General features: G+C 44.6%; 1 protein-coding gene across 1 annotated transcript in view; it reads left to right on the top strand.

Annotated features, from left to right (window-relative positions):
* The first annotated feature begins 6550 nt into the window (after positions 1 to 6550).
* FUT10 (fucosyltransferase 10) overlaps positions 6551 to 18856 on the top strand; it is a 110982-nt gene continuing 98676 nt past the window's right edge. The window contains exon 1 of the mRNA XM_023214588.2: positions 6551 to 6897. The gene's annotated coding sequence lies outside the window, so the exon portion shown is untranslated. The remainder of the gene's footprint in view (positions 6898 to 18856) is intronic.

Raw genomic sequence — 18856 nt, 5'->3', positions numbered from 1 at the left:
TAAAATGTAAACAGTAACTTTTTTTAGAAGTCCTATGGGGAGGGTAATTTCTGCAGCTTCCTCTCTTGCCAATGAGCTCGATCATTCAGAGTTTTGCAGCGGTGAATGAAGCATGTTTTACCTGCCTCTCCATGAATATTCCTTAAGTGATTCAATATTTGCTTTTGCTCATAAAAAAGATGCAACGGGGAATATCTGCTGCTATTTGTTTTACATTTGCTTATATCTTGTTCACGGATGAAGAAATACTGAGATAGAAGGGGATAGAAGATGAGGACTCTCAGACCCTGGGGTAGAGCATATTTGTGATTCTTTGTTCATTAGATGACTGTATGTTTATCACAGAACATAGACCAGGATGTGGAAAAAAGTAAACTAGCATTTTATGTACCACATCTTCCCTCCTTTATCTTCTTCATCTATCTTTTTATTCCATGTTAGAAGGGAAATATTTGGGTGGGCGCAGTGGCTCATGCCTGTAATCCCAGCACTTTGGGAGGCTGAGGTGGGCAGATCACTTGAGGTCAAGAGTTCGAGGCCAGCCTGGCCAACATGGTGAAACCCTGTCTCTACTAAAAATACAAAAATTGGTTGGGCGTGGTGGCAGGCACCTGTAATCCCAGCTGCTGGGGAGGTTGAGACAGGAGAATTGCTTGAACCTGGGAGGCGGTGGTTGCAGTGAGCCGAGATTGCACCACTAACTCTAGGTTGGGTGACAGAGCAAGACTCCCATCTAAAAAAAAAAAAATGGGAACTAGGAAAGAGGTGATGAGAAAACAATCTAGAGGAATGACTTTCAAACTTGGTTATGTTCAAACATCAGAAACCAATTGTGAACTGATTAACAATACATATTTCATTGATAACATCAGAAATGCTGCATCAGAAACTCAATGAGTAGAGCTCCCAGATGATTCACATATTAGATAGTGCCAGACACATTAGCAGTGCAAGAACTTGTATTTGAGAAGCAGTGCTCTGAAACAGTTTGTACCCTGTTAGAAACGGGGAATGCAAGAACTGAAGCTGCCCATAGAAAGTCAGCAGGCTCCCTCTTTACTTGTTTTCTTTTCTTTTCTTTCTTTCTTTTTTCTTTTCTTTTTTTTTTTTTTTTTTTTTGAGACAGAGTCTTACTCTATCACCCAGAGTGGAGTGCAGTGGTGCTATCTCAGCTCACTGCAACCTCCACCTCCCTCCTGGGTTCAAGTGATTCTCCTGCCTCAGCCTCCTCAGTGGCTGGGACTACAGGCATGCACCACCACACCCGGCTAATTTTTTAATTTTTTAGTAGAGATGGGTTTTTGCCAGGTTGGCCAGGCTGATCTCGAACTCCTAACCTCAAATAATCCACCCGCTTTGGCCTCCCAGAGTGCTGGGAGCCACCATGCCCAACTGAAGGAGCAGATTTTACAGGTGGTGAGAGTTGAATTTTGGACATGTTACTTTACTTTTTTAAAGACAGGATCTTGTTCTGTTTCCCAGGCTGGAGGATACAATTATAGCTCATTGCAGCCTCAAACACCTGGGCTCAAGCAATCCTCCTGCCTCAGCCTTCTGAGTAGCTGGGACTACAGGTGGGTAGCACCATGCCCAGTAAATTTTTAAAATTTTCTGTACAGACAGGGTCTTGCTACGTGGCCCAGGCTGGTCTCAAACTCCTGGGCTCAAACAGTCCTCTGGCCTCAACCTCTGAAAGTGCTAGGATTATAGGCGTGAGCCACCATGTCCATCCAGCCTGAACGCACTGATTTTCATTTGCTCACTAGACATTCAGTTAGAGTTGTTAGTACTCAGCAGTAAGCACACGGCAGTCACTGCTCCATGCAATACTGAAATTCCACCCAGCAAATGTTGTCATGTCCCTCTTCTCCAGGGACAGAGAACATTCTGTAATTAGGGCCCAGTTTTGCTTTCTAGGAATGGCTCCCTGACACCTGGTTCACCAAAGCTCTTGGATTGATTCTCTGAAGCACAGTTTTTTTCCGTTATGCCTTGTGGATTCTTAGGAAGACGTGACTCCTGTTGGCAGCTGAGTGCCCTTCTCAGTCTGTATCTTGCTCACAGAACCTTGGGGGCTCAGAAACCATTTTTTTTTTTTTTTTTTTTTGAGAGAGGTTCTCACTCTGTCACCCAGGCTAGACTACAGTGGTGCAGTCTTAGCTCACTGCAACCTCCGCCTCCCAGGTTCAAGCAGTCGTCATGCCTCAGCCTCCCACGTAGCTGGGATTACGAGTGTGTGCCACCACACCCAGCTAATTTTTGTATTTTTGGTAGAGACGGGGTTTCACCATGTTGGCCAGGCTTGTCTCCAACTCCTGACCTCAAACAACCCACCCACTTCGGCCTTCTAAAGTGCTGGGATTACAGGTGTGAGCCACTGTGCCTGGTCAAAACACGTTCGCTATGTAAAACTTTTGAAACTTTGTGAACTTTCTATGTTGAGTCTGGTTTCAGTCTACTCCACTGGTCAAAAGCTATATACATCGTATTTTTTTTAGACAAACTTCTTTCCAGACTTAATTGCGATTACTTTGAGTGTAACCGGCAGCTAAGAGAAGACATTTTTATGATTCTTTTATTTTTCATTTTATTTTTTGAGACAGAGTCTCGCCGTGTGGCCCAGGCTGGAGTGCAGTGGCGCGATCTCCGCTCACTGCAAGCTCCGCCTTCCGGGTTCATGTCATTCTCCTGCCTCAGCCTCCGGAGTAGCTGGGACTACAGGCGCCCGCCACCACGCCCGGCCTTTTTGTATTTTTAGTAGAGATGGGGTTTCACCCTGTTAGTCAGGATAGTCTCGATCTCCTGATCTTGTGATCCGCCCGCCTCGGCCTCCCAAAGTGCTGGGATTACAGGCGTGAGCCACTGCACCTGGCCGACATTTTTATGATTCTTATTGGCTCTTTTGCTTAACTGAAAAGATCCATTAGTACCAACTTAACTCTTTTAGAGGTCTTAACAAAAGATATTCCAGCCTCATCTTGAGGATCTTTTACTGGCTGGGGAGGTTGGAGATAAGAACAGGGTTTATTTTCCAGTCTGCTCAATTTTAATCTCTTGATAGTGCCTCTAAATTCTGTATAGCAGCCCTTTCCCCTTACTTCTCTTATTTCTTTCTGGCAGCCCTTACAATATGCAGCTAACAGACACCACCAACTAACACATTTAGCATTCTGCCTTGAAATCATTTTATGAAGGCCTACACATTAAGTATGTTTTATATCTTGTGAGTTGTTACAGGTAATAGTTTTACCAAGTATTTTGCTGCTACCTAACATGTCATCATTTTTCCAGTTTGCTATAGCAGTTTTCTTAGCACCTTAAGAAAACCCTCAAATTTTAAATTCATTTTGGAGTAAAACAGGCTCTTTGCTATTTACAAGATTACTTCTGAGTTGCAAAAATTCTCTGTCCATGTTTTTCCCTTTATTACCATGATTTTCTCCTGTATTTCCCCCACTCAATCTTGGGTGCCACAATCCAACAGAGAGCATGGCACTTTGTTTTTTCTTTTTGCATCTGTAATGGAAACAGCCTGTTTTCTGCTGCATGGCAGCAGACAGTAAGTGCATCAGATCTGTCAAACACAAGCATGCTTCTTGCTTTTTCACTGTTGCCCAGCACTTACTCCCTAAACCAATGCCACATATTTTAGGCTTTTGTTAAACAGCATCCCATTTCTAGATGGCAATTTCTTTTTTTGTTGTTTGTTTTTTGTTTGAGATGGAGTCTTGCTCTGTCGCCAGGCTGGAGTGCAGTGGCATGATCTCGGCTCATTACAATCTCCGCCTCCTGGGTTCAAGTGATTCTCTTGCCTCAGCCTCCCGAATAGCTGGGATTACAGGTACACACCACCACACACAGATAATTTTTGTATTTTTAGTAGAGATGGGGTTTCACCATGTTGGCCAGGATGGTCTCCATCTCCTTACCTCGTGATCCGCTCACCTCAGCCTCCCAAAGGCATGAGACACTGCATAAGGCCATAGATGCCAATTTCTGTATCAGTTAGCTACTGCTGTATAACACACGCTTCTGAAACTCAGTGGCTTAAACAGTAAGCATTTATTAGTGTTTGTGTTTCTATGAGTCAGGTGGGTAGTCTGCTGACTTGGGCTTGCTCACATATCTGCGGTTATCTGGTGGCATATCTTACAAGCATGAACCACCACACCCGGCCGAGTTTTCTTCTTTGATCCATGTGCTATAAAGAAGTGTGTTGTTTTTATGTCCATGTATGTGGAGATTTTCCAGTTATCATTTAGTTACTGGTTTCTGTTTTAATTCCTTTGTGGTCTGATAGCATGCTTTGTATGATGACCATTCTTTGAAATTTGTTGAGGTGTGTGCCTTTTTTTTTTTTTTCAGATTGAGTTTCGCTCTTGTCGCCCAGGCTGGAGTGCAATGGCACGATCTCGGCTCACTGCAATCTCCTCCTCCCGGGTTCAAGTGATTCTCCTGCCTCAGCCTCCCAAGTAGCTGGGATTATAGGCACCCACCAGTACGCCTGGCTAACTTTTTTGCATTTTTAGTAGAGATGGGGTTTCTCCATGTTGGTCAGGCTGGTCTTACACTCCCAACCTCAGGTGATCCGCCCTCCTTGGCCTCCCAAAGTGCTGAGATTATAGGCATAAGCCACTGCGCCTGGCCGAGGTGTGTTTTATGGCCCAGTATACATGCTTTTTGATGTTCATATATAGGTATGTGTATTAGGCCTATACCTAGGAATTTCTGGGTCATAACGTGTATATTCAGCTCTACTAAATATGAACAGACGATTTTCCAAAATGGCTGTCACAACTGCACCCCCAACAATAGTGCATAACAGTTCTATGTGCTTCACGGCTTTGTCCTTGTGTTGTCTTGTCAGTTTTAAAACCTGTAGCCATTTTAGTGGATGTGTAGTATATATCATCATCGTGTTCATTTGCATTTCCTTAATGACTAAAAACATTAAGCATCTTTTCACGTACTGCCTGGCTATTTGGATTCCTCTTTGGTGAAGTGCTGTACTTAGTGATTGTTTTTCTTTCTTATTGCTTTTAGGAGTTCGTGTTATATTCTAAATTCATTGTTAGATAAAATATATCAAAAATACCTTCTCTCATTCTGTAGATCATTTTTCATTCTTTTTCTTTCTTGAGACAGGATCTAACCGTTTCGCCCAGGATGGATCGCAGTAGCACAATCCTGACTCACTGCAGCCTTGACCTCCCAAGCTCAAACAATCCTCCCACCTCAGCCTCCTGAGTAGCTGAAACCACAGGAGTGCACCACCACACCTGGCTAATTTAAAAAAATTTTTTTGTAGAGATGTGGTCTCCCTATGTTGTCCAGGCTAGTCTCCAACTCCTGGGCTCAAGTGATCCTCCCACCTCAGCCTACCAAAGTGCTGAGTGAGTGTGAGCCACTGCACCCATTTCTTACTTTCTTAACGGTGTCTTTTGATGAACAGAGTCTCTTACTTTTAATCATATCTAATTTATCAATCTTTTCTGTGTGTTTGATGTTTTTTAGACGTGGACACCATTATTATCAACCTGTTTTTATAGAAAAGTTGAGTTGCTTGGCACTGGAGCTCTGCAGGGTCTGGACCAGGGGGAGGCAGGCCTGAAACAGCAAAATCACTCTCAGGCTTCTGCAGTGCACCCAGCACCGCAGGACACCCAGAGTCAGCGCTTCCTCAGACTTTGAGCCCTAAGTGCCTCACTTGCCTCGCCCTAGACCCAGCCCTCCCAAAGTGTTGAATTACCTCCTTATGTTTATTAGTTCCTAGACTAGGGCAAAATAGAAGTCAATTAGCTTTCCTTTACCAGTGTCTAGTCCGTTTGGGCTACTATCACAACATACCTTAGTTTGGGTAACGCATAAACAACAGAACGCCATTGCTCCCAGTCTGGAGGCTGGGAAGTCCAAGATCAACGCCCTGGCAGATTCTTCATCCATTAGCGTCTGTGCCTCATACAAGAGACCCTCTATGTGTCCTCACATGGCAGAAGCTCTCTCTGGTCTCTCTGATAAAGACACACTACATTTGTAAATTTATAAAGGCTACAAAGGCACGAAATTCACATATGAATTTGGTGCGGAGCATAAACATTTACACCATAGCAACCGGTACAGTCAAACTAAATGATCATTCTGTTCCGTCTACCAAATACTGCCAGAAATGGTGCCCAGCCTTAGAAAACATGTAAAGCTCTTGATTTTCTTAAGAAATAACTTTCACCTTTTTAAAAATTATTATTTTATTTATTTTTGTAGACAGTCTTGCTCTGTTGCCCAGGCCGGAGTGCAGTAGCTTGATCTCGGTTAACTGCAGCATTTACTTCCTGGGTTCAAGAGATCCTCCCACCTCAGGCTCCCAGTAGCTGGGACTACAGGCACGGGCCACCACACTTGGCTAACTTTTGTGTTTTTTGTAGAGACAGGGTCCCGCTATGTTGCTCAGGCTAGTCTTGAACTCCTGGGCTCAAGCTATCCGTCCGCCTGGGCTTCCCAAAGTGCTGGGATTACATGTGTGAGCCTGGCCTGAATAGGTGACTTTGAATGCGCTCCAGTCCTAGTCCAGTTGGAGAAACGGAAAGTTTCCAGTGTCTTGAAGAAGAGGGCCCCGGAGAACTTTCCATAGGGCCGTGGCCTCAGGCGGACTGCGAACCACGATAACCAGCAGGGGGCGGCCCAGTGTTCTTAGAACCCGGGTCCCACGAGCTTGTGAACAGGGCACGGGTGAAAACCCGGATCCAGGTAACTCCGCCGGAACGCGCGCCGAGCTCGCCCGCGCGGCTGCCTCCGCCGCTCCTGATCGGCTCTCCGGGTCTTCCCGGGGCCCAGGCTGGGGCTCTTAGGGAGAAAGGAAGCGGCCCTGCAGTCCGCTGGGTGAACCCTGCTCCGCGCGAGGTGAGTGCGAGCGCCGCATCTCCTCCAGCCGCGGTGGTCGCTTGGTGGGAGCAGGGTCTTGATGCTGAGACACGGAAAGACGCTTTTCCGGTCCCACGGAAGCTGGGACACTACCTCCGGGAGTCACAGCCTAAGGAAACTCCCTCTCTGTGCCGAGAAGGGGGTGCGTGTAAGAGACGGAGTGGTGTATGCAAAATAATCCAAGTCTGTTTTGGGGACTTAGTGGCGCATAGGCAGAGCCACTGCCTGAGATTGAAGCCTGATCCACCCAGGCGGGAGGCGGGTGTCGGGCCGGAGCCTCTGCTGGAGCCCGGAGGAGGAGCGTGGGGTCCCAACGCCTCACCGCCTGCCCCGATCGGCCTCGTCCCCAGGCCCGCGACCGTCCATTCCAGAACCTAATCTGCCTTTGCGGGGCGCAAATTGCCTTGTTCTCCCCCAGGTCTTCCTAGAGAATCACTTGTTGCAGGAATGTTGTGTTGAAGTCGTAGCAACTGTGACTTTTTAGTTGCAGAGAGCACGGTGTATTTAATGGAGAAAATGCCCCGGGAAAGCACCGGCAACCGCAGGCCTGGGTTATCCCATTTGCAAGCCATGTGTTAAGTGTTTTGCTCCCGATTGGTACCCTCAGAACAGAGCTCATTTTGTGTAAACTATAGAAATAACTATGCTGTGATTTTATGACATTTTTCTGGGGATTTTTAAATGATTCTTTAAAATAAAGCAGACGTCACACAAAATGACTTTTTCTTAACATCACGGCCCCAACAGTCTGTCCCCTGCTCTTTGCTGCAGCTCCCTGCAATAATAGTTTTATGTGTTTTATGCATGAAATGATTTGTTAATTTCATTTGTGGAATGCATGCAGCTCTGGCTGGCCACAGTTTTGAATAAGGCAAGTTGGCTTTAAGGACTTTATTCCCTTTGTACATCCTTCTTTCCAATGAGACACTCAGGAAACTCAACGACCAATCTTGGGGTTTTTAGTAACGTCACACTACAACTACGGCAGGATTTCTCCCTCGTCTGCCGTAGTCTCAAATGGAGGCCTTTCAGGCATTGAATAAGCAACTCAGCTCTTTGAACACTGAAGTTTCACAGTCTCCAATCTAGCAGCACCGTAGTCTCTTTTAAAAAAACTTTCTTCTGAGTAAGGAGAAGCTAGAGACAGTGGGTAGCCTCAGGTGATCATTCAGGTCTGTTCCAGTTTTGAAACTGTTATGATAACTCTTGCTCGCTTCCTGCTAGATGGCAGTGTGTAACAGTGAATTAAAAACACGATCTCCATTCTTACTGTGTTATTGCTTGTCTTTTATTCTTCAATAAGAAAATTAGGTTTTCAAGTTTTATCGTACAAATAATATTTTTGAAAAATTCAAAACTAGGGTTCAATTCAGGAAGTTAAAAGAATATAGCTTGGAAAAACAATAATGTTATTTATAGATGTAGAAATATTCTTCAGTAGGCAGACATTTCCAACCCATATTTAAATGCTTTAAATTTCGGAATGTAAAGAGTTGATTTCAGTAAGGTATTCAATATCTAATTCAATTACCAGCATTCTACAATTAACATTTGTTATAGTGTTTCTGAACATGGGTTTTTGAAAATTTTTTTAAAGTTAAGTTTGTCTTTACTTACAATGTCTTTCAGATTTTTTTCTTTGAGAATGAAATTGGAGTTTTCAAAAGATTATATTAAATTACCAACAAGGAAAATGAAGATAAAGTAATCCTAAACATGTTATATACATTTTTAAAAATATTTCCAGAAATCTTTATGATGACTCAAGTTGTCTGGATTACGGTCTCTTGATTAATCTTTTATGAAGAGTTTTTACTCCTGGATATACTTTATGGGATGAGAGAGCTTAATTTTGGGATGGAACCTCAGAAGGAGATCATTTGGTCCAGGAATGTTGTGTTGAAGTCGTAGCAACTGTGACTTTCTAGTTGTAGACAGCACGGTGTATTTAATGGAGAAAATGCCCTGGGAAAGCACTGACTTTCTTTAGTCATTTAGATTTGTCTAAATTTGTCTAGATGAAAGATTTGTCTTTAGTCATGTGAAATATTAGCTACATTTTATCAGTGTTACTGAACCAGCTCCTCATTCATGATTATGTAAATGATAAAAGCAGATCGGGGATTTTTTTTGTTTTTTCTAGTCTGCAGTTATTCAATATTTATTAATTTATATTTTTTTCTGGAGATGAGGGATTTTAATTCGGGTATCCTGCCTGGTAGGAAAATTGTGACAAAGTGACCTATAAGCCCTTCTTGGAGGAAGAATAGTTACTAATAAGACCTCACAGGAAAAATAAAGGTGAAAAAGAATCCCTGCTCTTGAAGAATTGCCTTGGTTCTTACTGTGATACATAAACTTCACAGTCTTGTGCTGCCACTTTTAATTTTTTTATTTTTGAGACGGAGTCTAGCTCTGCCACCCAGGCTGGAGTGCCAGTGGCACGATCACAGCTCACTGCAGCCTTGACCTCCAGGGCTCAAGGGATCCTCCTGTTCAGCCTCCCAGTTGCTGGGACTAGGACTACAGGTGCATACCAGCATGCCCAGCTAACGTTTTGTTTTTTCTTTTTCTTTTTCTTTTTTGTAGAGATGAGTTCTTGCCGTGTTGCCCAGGCTGGTCTTGAATTCCTGGGCTCAAGTGATCCACTCACCTCAGCGTCTCAAAGCGCTGGGATTACAGGCATGAGCCGTGACACAAAGCTTTCCCTTTTAAAAATCTGTGCTTCTTGCTGGGCACGGTGGCTCATGCCTGTAATCCTAGCACTTTGGGAGGCCAAGGCAGGTGGATCACGAGGTCAGGAGGTTGAGACCATTCTGGCCAACATGGTGACACCCTGTCTCTACTAAAAATACAAAAAATTAGCTGGGTGAGGAGGCTCACACCTGTAATCCCAGCTACTTGGGAGGCTGAGGCAGGAGAATTGCTTGAACCTGGGAGGCGGAGATTGTGGTGAGCCGAGATCGCGCCACTGTACTCCATCCTGGGGACAGAGCGAGACTCTGTCTCAAAAAAAAAAAAAAAAAAAAGTAAAAAATCTGTGCTTCTAATTGAGGCATTGCATCAGTCTGTTTATCTGGCTCTCTGTCTGTTTTGGATTTGTTTTTAGTTTCTACATCAAATGGATCCACTGAATACTCACTCTTGTGAGGTTGTATGATCAACACTACATAATTTAAGCAGTTTAGTATATGTGTGGAATTTAAGGATTGAGGAATGACATTTCCTTCATTTCTGCAATAGAAGTGCAGAGGTGTCTGGCTACACATTCTGTTTCCCCATTAATCTGCAGTCTTGATTCACATGACTGCCAGTGTGCCTTTCTCCCTTACTGTTCTCTACTGGTCTCACCTGAAGTTTCTGCTAGGATGAAGAGGATGACTTTCCCACATAGAAATCTGCAGTCCAAAGCTTGCTTTATATAAAAATAAATGCTCAGCAAAATACGAAGTTCACTGAAAAAGAGGAACACATTAACACAAGTTTTTGTTTTGTTTTGTTTTTGAGACAGAGTTTTGCTCTTGTTGCCCAGGCTGGAGTGCAATGGTGTCATCTTGGCTCACCGTAACCTCCGCCTCCTGGGTTCAAGCAATGCCCCTGCTTCAACCTCCTGACTAGCTGGGATTACAGGCATGCGCCACCACACCTGGCTAATTTTTGTAGTCCTAGTAGAAATAGGGTTTCACCATGTTGACCAGGCTGGTCTTGAACTCCTGACCTTAAGTGATCCACCTGCCTCGGCCTCCCAAAGTGCTGGGATTACAGGCATGAGCCACGGGCCTGGCCATTAACACAAGTCTTGATAAAGAAAATTGAGTAAAAATGGAAACTGTGGAGGTATTACACTATATTCATCCGATGCCCAAGGGACAATCACAGGCCCTACGGACGTCTGCAAATTAACAAAATAGGCCACCTTTTAAATGTTCATCAGTTGCTTTTTATGCATCTGATAAAGCAGCTTTAGAAAGTTTACTAAAATCCCCCAGCTTCCTGTGTTCTCTCCATTGTCCTGATGGAAACAAGCATATGATGATATGAATCTATAAACTGATTTGTTAGCTGGGTGCAGTGGCTCAATCCCAGCACTTTGGGTGGTTGAGGTGGGCAGATTGCGTGAGCTCAGGAGTTTGAGACCAGCCTGGCCAACATGGTGAAATCCTGCCTCTACCAAAAAAAAAAAAAAAAAAAAAAAAAAAAAAAAAACAATTAGCTGGGTGTGGTGGCACATGCCTGTGGTCCCAGGTACTCTGGAAGTTGAGCGGGCGAATCACTTGAGCCTGGGAAATTGAGGCTACAGTGAGCCAAGATTGTACCACTGCACCCAGCCTAGGTGACAGAGAAGACCCTGTCTCAAAAACAAAACAAAGAAACAAAAACTGACTTGCTGTTAGGAGGGGCAATGCCTCCCAAAGGAGGTAGCCCTGAAAGTCTTGCAGAATGGCTAGCACAGTGAAAGAGGTGGAAGGGCTTCCAGATACGCACAAGAGCACAGAGTGGGAAGCCGCGTTCCAGGATACCAGGAACAGAGTCCTTATGCTGCAAACCAGGAAAGGAAGCCAGAGAGGTAGGGCATGGCCCACATTGTGTTTTCTGTTTTTTTGTTTTGTTTTGTTTTGTTTGAGATGGAGTCTTGCTCTGTTACCCAGGCTGGAGTCCAGTGGCGTGATCTTGGCTCACTGCAACCTCTGCATCCTGGGTTCAAGTGATTTTCCTGCCTCAGCCTCCACAGTAGCTGGGACTATAGGCACACACCACCACACCCAGCTAATTTTTGTATTTTTAGTAGAGATGGGGTTTTGTCATGTTGGCCAGGCTTGTCTCCAACTCTTGGCCTCAAGAAATCCACCCTCCTTGGCCTCCCAAAGTGCTGGGATTACAGGCATGCGCCACTGCATCCAGCCTCACATTAATAAGTGGCACTTCAGTGTGAATAGTTTAAATTTGATAATTAGATACATTTCTTCTAAAAACTCTCCATGGTATAACCTCTAGCTTATTAACCCCATTGACCCCCCAATTACCAGAACAGAAATGGGCAAAGGAGTCTTCCCAGAGCTCCTTGCCTTCTGCCTCGCCTCGCCTGCAAGTAGGGAGAGGTAGGAGGAAGAGGGGCACACAAACTACCAGGTTCTTCTACTTTTTTTTTTTTTTTTTTGAGACAGAGTCTTGCTCTGTCGCCCAGGCTGGAGTGCAGTGGCCAGATCTCAGCTCACTGCAAGCTCTGTCTCCCGGGTTTACGCCATTCTCTTGCCTCAGCCTCCCGAGTAGCTCGGACTACAGGTGCCCACCACCTCGCCTGGCTAGTTTTTTTGTATTTTTTTAGTAGAGACGGGGTTTCACTGTGTTAGCCAGGATGGTCTCGATCTCCTGCCCTCGTGATCCACCCATCTCGGCCTCCCAAAGTGCTGGGATTACAGGCTTGAGCCACTGCGCCCGGCCTTTTTTTTTTTTTTTTTTTTTGAGACACGGTCTCACTCTGTCGTCCAGGCTGGAGTGCAGTGGTGCAATCTCAGCTCACTGCATCCTCTGCCTCCCAGGTTCAAGGGATTCTCCTGCCTCAGTCTCTCTAGTAGCTGGGATTACAGGTGCCTGGCACCAGGCCTGGCTGATTTTTGTATTTTTAGTAGAGATGAGGTTTCACTGTGTTGTCCAGGCTGGTCTCAAACTCCTGACCTTAGGTGATCTGTCCACCTTGGCTTCCCACAATGCTGAGATTACAGGCATGAGTCACCGCACCCAGCCTCACAAACTACCAGATTCGGAAAGCTCAGAGTGTCACCTAAGGTTGGTTTTTCATTTTACAGTCAGGCATGCAGGAAAGAAATCATCCCTTGGTTCCATTTCTGAGACACTTATACCTTCAACTGGCCCTGAATGGCCAAAATTTGAAGCTGGCACCCTCAAGCTGCTAATTACCTATAAGATACTCAGTCTCTCTTCTGTCCATCTTAATTCAAAATACAGTTGAAAATTTGGAATTATTTTAGGATGAAAGTGTTGCTGGTTTTGATGGCATAGCACGTGCAAGAGTATGAGGTAGTCATACTCAGCTCCAAACCCTGCTCTGTGCAGCAGATGGCCAACCCTGGTGGTGCACACCAGCTATGCAGTGCACTTTAGAAGCTCAGCTTCTAGGGGCAAGAGGATTGGTGAGTGAGAGTCCATTTCAGATGGTGCCTGCCATGGTTGTCTGAATATACATATTGTTTTCTCCCAGGAAGGAGTATTCTAGGGCACCCTCTTGTATAGGACTCTGAGATTCATCCTGCAGGCAATGATGAATGAGAGCTTTTGTCTTGGAGTCTCATAATTTAAGTGCTTCAGTATGTGTCTGGAATTTAAGAATGACAGCGCCTTCAGTTCTGTAACAGAAATGTGCTCTGGCCACACCTTCTTGATTAATCACTAGTCTTTTTTTTTTTTTTTGAAATGGAGTCTTGCTCTGTCGCCCAGGCTGGAGTGCAGTGGCGTGATCTCGGCTCACTGTAACCTCCACCTCCTAGGTTCAAGTAATTCTCTTGCCTCAGCCTCCTGAGTAGCTGGGACTACAGGTGCATGCCACCATGCCTGGCTAATTTGTGTGTGTGTGTGTGTGTGTGTGTGTGTGTTTTGAGACAGAGACTCGCTCTGTAGCCTAGGCTGGAGTGCAGTGGTGTGATCTTAGCTCACTGCAACCTCCGCCTCCTGGGTTCAAGTGGTCCTTCTTGCCTCAGTCTCCCGAGTATCTGGGATTACAGGAGCCTGCCACCACGCCTGGCTAATTTTTGTATTTTTAGTAGAGACAGGGTTTCACCATATTGGTCAGGCTGGTCTCAAACTCCTGACCTCCGGTGATCCACCCACTGCGGCCTCCCAAAGTGCCGGGATTACAGGTGTGAGCTACCACACCCGACCTAATCACCAGTCTTGATTGACATGGCTACCAGTGTCCCTTTCTCCCTTTCTGTTCTCTTTTGGTCTACTCTATTGAATTGGAGCCTGCTGTCCTTCATAGTGCTCTCTGCAAGTCTGTTTGTCCTACCAGTTGGAGGACCGCTGACTTGATGTCAGGCTCCTGGGTAACTAATACCATACACAGTATTAGATTGACTGTTACTGTTGTAAATGTACCCCCAGGCCTGGATAATTGTTGCATGCTCTAAGTCAAAATACTACTGTCTACCCTGGCTGGGCCCTGCCCTGCCCTGCCCTTCTTTTCTCTACCCTTTCCTTTTCCCTTCCCTTCCCCTTTCCCTTCCTTTCCTTCTTCTTCTTCTTCTTTTTTTTTTTTTTTGAGACAGTGTCTCACTCTGCTACCCAGGCTGGAGTGCAGTGGCATAATCATGGCTCAGTGCAGCCTTGAACTCGGGCCCAAATGATTCTCCTGCTTTAGCCTCCCAGGTAGCTGGGACCACAGACATGCACCACCATGCCCAGCTAATTTTAAATTAAAATTTTTTTTTTTTTGTAGAGGCAGAGTCTTGCTTTGTTGCCTAGGCTGGTCTTGAACCCCTGAGCTCAAGGGATCTTCCTGCCTCAGCCTCCCAGAGCCACCACACCTGGCGGACTCTGTTCTTTAGTGGTCGTTATTTAACCATAGATTGGCCCCTGAGACCTCCTACACTTCTGGCTTTGGGAAGATAGCCTAGGTTGATATTCTTTAAATATAAGGAAATTCATAATCTTAAATTCTTCTGTCATAGTTCATAAAGCTATGCGAAGGTCCCGAAAAGGTCCTAGGATAGACCTGAGCTGTACAGTAGCTATAAAAATATCCCAAACTCTGTCCTCAAATTGTATCTTTTGTTTTCCTTTATTCCTGATTCTTTTTGTACTTTTCACAAGCTGTCACTATGTTCCTTCATTTGTTTGCTTTCCACACATCTTTGAGTCGGGTAAGCTGATACCTAGACTCACTTCTGTCTTTAAAAAATATGATCTTGTGGCTGGGTACAGTGGCTCATACCTGTAATCCCAGCACTTTGGGAGGCTGAGGCGGGTAGATCATTTGAGGTGTTCAAGATAATTCAGGAGTTCGAGACTGGCCTGGCCAACATCGTGAAACCCTGTCTCTACTACAAATAGAAAAATTAGCTGGGTGTGGTGGTACGTACCTGTAGTCCCAGCTACTCAGGAGGATGAGGCAGGAGAATCGCTTGAACCCAGGAGGCGGAGGTTGCAGTGAGCCGAGATCACACCACTTCACTCCAGCCTGGGCAACAGAGCGAGACCCTGTATCAGAACAACAACAACAACAACAACTCTCTCTCTCTATGTATATATATGTGTATGTGTGTGTGTGTATATGTGTGTGTGTGTGTGTGTATATATATGACCTTGGACAAATCACTTAAACTTGAGGAAGCTTAGCTTCCTTGGGAACTGGGAATAATAATACCTACCTTGCCTACTTTTCCAAGTGGTTATAAATAAGATTGAGTAGAGTGATATAGCTAAACATTTTTTGAAAACATTATAGCTTTATTCCCATTTAAGTAGGTGATACCATTTTACTACATAATCTGGGTTACATTAATGATAACTATAATAAATTGCTTCTGCACATTAAATGAAAATTTGGTAATCTTTCTGTTATGCAAGGGAAAGAAATAGTGATAGTTAACATTTATTATTTACTGTGAAGAAGCTGAGACTTAGAAAGATTCAGTAACTTGTCTAAATTTATATTAAGTAATAGAACCAGGATTGGGACCCAAAGTGCTAGCTCCATATTGTATGTAGTTAATAGCTACAAGCATCTACTAAGAGGGAGCAAAGGTACTTTACAGGTTCTTAGAGATTTTTGTTCCTTTTTTCTCTGATATAGCAGCTGACAACTGTACTACATATGTTTTCTGTGGCAGGTAACCTGTGAGGATTGGTATTGTCTGGTGGTAATTTTATAGTATTTCTTTTTTTTAAATTATTTTTTATTTTTTGAGACTGGGCCTGGCTCTGTCACCCAAGCTAAGTGCAGTGGCACAATCATGGCTCACTGCAGCCTCAATCTCCTGGGCTGAAGCAATCCTCCTGCTTCAGCCTCCCAAGTAGCTAGGACTACAGACACCCACCACCATGCCTGGTTAATTTATTTTTCGTAGAGATGGGGTCTCACTGTGTTGCCTAGGCTGGTTCTCCCACCTTGGCCTCCCACGGTTTTGGGATTACCTGCATGAGCCACTGTGCACAGCCAAGGAATTTTATGGTATTAATGCTAAAAAATATAAAAGAATATGTGCACTTCCAGTTGTAATACTTGTCAAAGTTAGAGTCTTGGGCAAGTTACTTTACTTCATTCAGATTCAGTTTTCTTATATTTGTTTGTTTGTTTGTTTGTTTTTGAGACGGAGTCTCGCTTTGTCGCCCAGGCTGGAATGCAGTGGCCGGATCTCAGCTCACTGCAAGCTCCGCCTCCCGGGTTTACGCCATTCTCCTGCCTCAGCCTCTCTGGAGTAGCTGGGACTACAGGCGCCCGCCACCTCGTCCGGCTAGTTTTTTGTATTTTTTTAGTAGAGACGGGGTTTCATCGTGTTAGCCAGGATGGTCTCGATCTCCTGACCTCGTGATCCACCCGTCTTGGCCTCCCAAAGTGCTGGGATTACAGGCTTGAGCCACCGTGCCCGGCCAGTTTTCTTACATTTGAAAATGAGAATGGAGTTGTTGGGAGAATTGAATGAGCGCCTTCCTGTGGCGCCTGCCTGTGTGCTAAGTACTTAGGAAAGGCCTTGCCCGTGATAGGTTACTTAACAAATATTAGCGATCTCCTTTTCTTTGGCAAAGTGAGCATTTTTCCTTTTAAAGTTCCAGTTGATGGGGTAGCAATCTATTTTATATGCTTCATTTTCTACCTAAAGGGATAATAAATTAAAATAATATTTAAATGTAAGGATGATAAACATTTATTGGGTATTCAGTGTGTGTCAGAGTCTGAAATAAGTGTTTTACCAATCATAGCTCATAAAATTCTCACAACTCTGATTAGGCCTCATGAGGATCTACTTTTGGAAAGTGAGTTATGGAGAGGTTAGGTTAAGCCAGCTGAGGAATTGGGATTTGAATCCTGGAAGGCTGACTTGAGACCTTCTCTTAGTCACTGGGTTTTGCGAATTTCATGGATGAAAGTAGAAAAATGCACTTTTGGTGATTTCTGAGTCCCAGTGTTATTTTGTGGTTGAAGGAAAAAAAAAATATCCTGGATTTAAAAGTAAGGCCGGTCAAGGTGGCTCACACCTGTAATCCCAGCACTTTGGGAGGCCAAGGCAGGAGGATCACTTGAGCCCAGGAGTCCAAGACCAGCTTGGGCAACATGGTGAGACCTCATCTCTACAAACAAACAAACAAAAATCAGCTGGATATTGTGGCACATGCCATTAGTCCCAGCTACTCGGGAGGGTGAGGTGGGAGGATTGCTTGAGCCTGGGAGTTGGAGGCTACAGTGAGCCGTGATCACAATACTGCATTTCAGCCTGGGTGACAGAGTGAGACCGTGTCTCAGAAAAAAGTAAATCAAGGTAGACTCATGAGAGGGGAACCCACCCTTTTTTTTTTTGAGATAGAGTCTGGCTCTGTCGCCCAGGCTGGAATGCAGTGGCATGATCTTGGCTCACTGCAATCTCTGCCTCCCGGGTTCAAGTGATTTTCTGGCCTCAGCCTTCCAAGTAGCTGGGATTACAGGCACCTGCCACTGCGCCTAGCTAATTTTTGTATTTTTTGTAGAGACAGGGTTTCACCATCTTGACCAGGCTGGTCTCGAACTCCTCACCTTAAGTGATCCACCTGCTTTGGCTTCCCCAAGTGCTGGGATTACAGGTGTGAGCCACTGCCCCTGGCTGGGAGCATACGTTTAAGACTAAAATTTTTAACCAGGGTTCTATATTATTTTTATAGGTCTAATTATATGTAATTATATCTTTAACTCTGTATGTCAGGGGCATGATGTAGGTCTGACTTAGATTCACATCTGTGAAGTACTGTGCAGCAGCATTGCCCTTCCTCTGGAAAGTTGACCCTTCCTCCACTCTGAACTACACAGTGCCATTTGTCCAGGACATTGAAGTTCATAGAATATCATAGGGATAAAGGGCATTCTATGGGGGCATTTTTTTCAGTCTTTTTTTTTAACCTTTTTTTAAAATTTGAGATAGGGTCTTGCTCTGTTGCCTACACTAGAGTGCAGTGGTGCAATCACGGCCTACTGCAGCCTTGACCTCCTGGGCTCAAGCAGTCCTCCTGCTTCAGCCTCCTGAGGAGCTGGGACTATAGGTGCACACCCCCATGCCCAGCTAATTTGTAAAATTTTCTATGCAGACAGGGTCTCACTATGTTGCCCAGGCTGGTCTCAAGCTCCCGGGCACAAGCCATCCTCTTGCCTTGGCCTCCCAAAGTGCTGTGATTAAAGGTATGAGCCACTGTACCTGGCCCTCATTTAGTTCATTTGTACAACTTTTTTGAAAAGATCATTTATTTCAGATAGATGAAAATGTTATTTGGAAACTTCCAAAGAATAATATTGCTCCAACAGCCCACTGCTTTATTCACTTGCTGTAAAAGACAAATCATATTCAGAATTCCTTATGCTGTGGCAAAAGTTGGTTTCCTTCGTGGGCATTGGGGCCACATGATCATTATCCAGTTTTGATTAAAGCCTGAATCTTTTATTTTCTTCCTAAATTTTATGGGAGTGGGTGGATAGTCCTGGTAATTTTTATTCCATTTCTAAACTCCTTTGAAACTTAGATAGAAGGGAGTGACTTCATATAAAAGTCTTGGAATTCAGTCTTCTTCTGGCAGACAGCATTAAGTGGAAGCAGAATTTTAGATTTGGGATCTGGTTGTAGATTTGTCACTCTCTTCTGATGGACTGGGTGGCCATGAGTAAGTCAATTCACCTCTCTGGTTCCCCTCCCCTCCCCTCCCCTCCTTTTACCTCCCCTTCCTTTCCGTTCCTTTCCCTTCT

The sequence above is a fragment of the Piliocolobus tephrosceles genome, chromosome 7 (genome assembly GCF_002776525.5).
Source record: "Piliocolobus tephrosceles isolate RC106 chromosome 7, ASM277652v3, whole genome shotgun sequence".
Taxonomy (NCBI): Eukaryota; Metazoa; Chordata; class Mammalia; order Primates; family Cercopithecidae; genus Piliocolobus; species Piliocolobus tephrosceles.
The sequence above is the reverse complement of the archived record's forward strand: the minus strand, read 5'-3'. Positions and strand labels throughout refer to the sequence as shown.